The 4,030-nt window shown below is 41.6% G+C and overlaps 1 long non-coding RNA gene across 1 annotated transcript; it reads right to left on the reverse strand.

Annotated features, from left to right (window-relative positions):
• Positions 1-2,259: 2,259 nt before the first annotated feature.
• On the reverse strand, positions 2,260-3,214 carry LOC143269978 (uncharacterized). Its single transcript, XR_013046792.1, has 2 exons — positions 2,916-3,214; positions 2,260-2,592 (listed from the first exon to the last, which is right to left on the reverse strand). It is a non-coding gene; the product is annotated as an uncharacterized LOC143269978 (long non-coding RNA).
• Between the last annotated feature and the right edge of the window lie 816 nt (positions 3,215-4,030).

Raw genomic sequence — 4,030 nt, forward strand, 5'->3', positions numbered from 1 at the left:
AGTAAAAAAGGTACTTTTTGAGAGCCAATCTGGGTCTACCTAAGGGCCTTAGCAAGAGCAGCTGAGACATGATCTGGAAATGACCTGGACCAATGAAAGGCAGCCATGTCACACCAGCAGATGCATATTCATCATACCTTTCCCCAGGGTGGGGTGGAGAGTATACAAGGCATGCCTCTTCCTAAATAAACTGAGCTTGTTGTTTTGACATCCTCCCAGAGTCTGTGTGGTTTGACTTTGTGCATACTTGCCCTCCTCCCCAAAAGGGAACAACGGCACAGGACCCTGCCACATCATTAGAATTTATATTACTTCTTATTTTATTATACATGTTCAGAACATTGTATATATGGAACACAAATATATTTCTAACTCCAGATACATTTTGCCAAATTACTGAAAAAGCACATTACAGTCTCCTAGGTGGCAATAGATTTAAAAACTTAGAAAAAGACTTTCTTATGCATGTATTTATCCACAACAACTGGATAACTAGGTAAATGTTTGCCTGACTGATATACATCAAGGATGATTAATAAATATTTGGTGCATGAATGAATTTCTGATGCCATGGACTATATGAAATGTATAAAGCAGAAATGCTAAAAGGATTACAACCCATACAATTTACACCTTCTAATATGGCACACCAGACCATGATTATTGTAAATAAATGTCACTTTTGTTTTGAGATTAATTATCAATTTTTTCTCTTTATTTTTCCAGATTATAATGTAATTTTATCATTTGTCCTTCACTTTCTCCCTCTAAACACTTCCTTAATTTCTTTCTGAAAACCTCCTTATTTTTTTTCAAATTCATAGCTTAATTTTAAATTCATTGTTAGTGCATATGTGAATATATATGTAGCTACAATTTATTAAAAAATGTGTATGGAGCCTGCATGATTCTACCTGTATGTATGTTTCAGGGTTGACTATGTAGTATTGGTGAACCATTTGGTGTGTTCTTCCCTGAATACTATTTCTCCAGCTCTCAGCATTCCTTAATTGTCTATAATTTTTTGTATAGGGTTGATACCTCATTATATGTTCGTGTGTGTGTGTGTGTGTGTGTGTGTGTGTGTGTGTGTGAGATCTGTTGTGTCCCTTTAATGTTGTTGGCATAAAAATGTATTTATGGCTGAGCACTTGGATTGGAGAAATTATAAGGGGGCTGAACACCATAGAAGACACATTTTCAAAGTAGTCATTAGCCTGAAGCTCTTCCTCTAGGGGTTTGATCTTTCTTCTTTTGTTTTGTTTTGTGCTGTTTTGTTTTGTTTTTGTTTTTCAAGATAGGGATCCTGGAATGCACTCTGTAGAGGATGCTTGCCTTGAACTTGGAGATCTACCTTTCTCTGCCTCCCAAGTGCTGGGATTAAGGACATGTGTCACCACAGCCTTGGTCTACTGGGTTGTCATTGTGCTTGTCTTGTTGAGATTTTGTCTTCTCTGTTCTATGTAGCGGTAACACCCGCGTTACCGCTAACTGTTCACCATGTCTGAGCGAAGGGCTGCGGATTAAAAAATAGAGACAAGAGACAGCGAGTCATTCGTATGTTTGGATGTCGAATGCCGTTTATTGAAAGAGGGAAGAAACCTTAAATACGTACAGGCTTACAGCACAAATGGAGGAACCCCCGGAGGGCAGAAGTTCGCTGTCAATGGTCTACATTCCAGACTCAATGTTCTATATTCTTGCATCTAAGTAGTTAACGCCCAAAATGCAGGATACACAACAAGGAACTTCCCTTAAGCATTCAGAAGGGTGGATACCGGCAGGGAATCCGAATAGGGAGGACATCTGATCAAGGTCAAGCAAGCAAGGCCGCAGCCACTCCCAGTCGGGGGCCAGGGCCCACGGCGCCCACAGGTCCCCCCTTTTTATTAAATGAGCTTCTGACTTAGGTTGCATGGGACCAGCAGACCACCTTACCCGTCACAGAGACACTTGCCCAGGCCACACAAGTGCTCTGTCTTAGGTTGATGGCAGCCGCCCAAGCATCACCCGTCTCTGAATACTCATTATCATACAGACTCAACCATGTGAGCTGTAGAGTGACTGCTGCCAAAGATCTCAAAGTGGCACTGGGCTTGCAATCTGTGCGACACAGAAAAGACCAACAGAAGTCCGAACCCACCCATAGCCAGGAGGCTAAAGGCAATTGAACCATTCCCTTCTTAAACGAGCCTTACTGTAAATAGGAGTCCTTGTAAGGTGGTATCCCATAAGCAAATGGAACTTGAGTTTTAATAATTTTACAACTTTCAAAGCCAATTTTAATGTATAATAGTGGAATTAAATTTATCATGCCCAATAAGAAGAAAGATTAACTAACTGTGGTAGCTACTTTTGCTGCCAGGGTCTCCATTGTGCTAGCTGTAGTAACCAATTATGAAATAGCAATCCCAGAAACAATAGCAGCAGTGGCCACAGCGATGTCAGAGTCTCTTCTGGAGCGTGTGAGCATCATCTGTGTCTAGCTGCCACGGTCCACTGGCATGGACACGGCTCCAGGAACATGAACCACCAAGGCCCATTTTTCTTGATCCCAGCACTACTTAGGCTGGCAGGTCTGCAAGAGAACAACTGAGAAACATAAAGAAAACAGAAAACAAAAACAGCAAACAAGGAGTAGAACTAATGGCCTCAATAATGGCCACATTCAGGCTCACAAATTTTGAGGTATCTTCAAAAAGGCTAGATGAATTTCAGGAGGCAAATAAATGTTGCACAGAGCCATTCCTGAAAAGTAGGTACTACACCAGCTTGAGGGGGGTCACAAAATGCGAAAAAGGCTTAGCTGGCATGCTACTGTTTACAACTGAAGTTCATTGACCTTCAGAGTTATCCTTAATCTCCAAGGTGTGGTACATTCTCAATGTTTTTTAAAAAAAGTTACCATACATTACCTTCTGAGGAATCCAACCACATGGCTACAGTTCCTAGGCTTAGAATAATGTTTGCCAAGGCTGGCCGTATTGGGCTCTCAATCCCCATCGGCATCAGAAGGGGAGAGTTTTTTACGAAGGCCCAATAGGTCTCTGCCATGTTGGGATTCGGCAGCAGCCACAGGGCGCACACAGCGTTCAGGAACCCAAAGAGGAATTTCATTGTCCTGCGGAAAGACACAAACAGATCCCTGGGCCCACACCAACACCGGATCGGGTCCCCTCCAAGTGCCAGTAGAAAGATCTTTCCATCGCACCAGAGGATGATTTGCTACAGGAGCCCTCCAGTGCTTATCTGCAGCAGATACTCCAGCAGAATCCACCGATAAAAAATTTTAAATATATAAAACAAGGGAAAGAATAGAATGTGGAGAGGAGAGATGAGCCCCTAACTCCCCCTTTTTTACTTTAGCAATATAAGTTTTTAAGGTACGATGGCAGCGTTCTACTATAGCCTGCCCTTGAGGATTATAAGGAATACCAGTCTTATTAACAATAGAAAAATCTTGGCAGAATTTTGAAAATCCCGTACTACTGTAGGTGGGACCATTATCAGTTTTTATGCATTTTGGCACTCCCATGTAAGCAAAAGCATGAAAACAATGATTTTTTACATCCTTAACCTTTTCCCCTGAATGGACAGAAGCAAAAATTAGAGAAGAATATGTATCAATAGACACATGGACATATTGTAATTTTCCAAAGGAAGGCACGTGTGTGACGTCCATCTGCCACACATGATTAGGTAAAAGTCCTCGAGGATTAACTCCCAAATGAGGAACAGGTAAAAATTCCACACAAATAGGGCATGATTTAACTATCTGGATGGCTTGTTCCCGGGTTATGCCTGTATGATAACGGAGAGATGCAGCATTAAGATGATAATGCTGATGCAACTGAGTAGCCTTATCAAAGGCAGAACAGACTAATGTGACAGCCATACGAGTAATGGCGTCAGCCCTCTGATTACCTTCACTTAGAGATCCAGGCAATTGAGTATGAGCTCTAATATGGCCCACATAAAGGTTATGTGAGTGAGACCATATAAGTCCTTGTACTTGTAATAAGTATTCATG

Source organism: Peromyscus maniculatus, chromosome 21 (assembly GCF_049852395.1).
Source record: "Peromyscus maniculatus bairdii isolate BWxNUB_F1_BW_parent chromosome 21, HU_Pman_BW_mat_3.1, whole genome shotgun sequence".
Classification (NCBI taxonomy): Eukaryota; Metazoa; Chordata; class Mammalia; order Rodentia; family Cricetidae; genus Peromyscus; species Peromyscus maniculatus.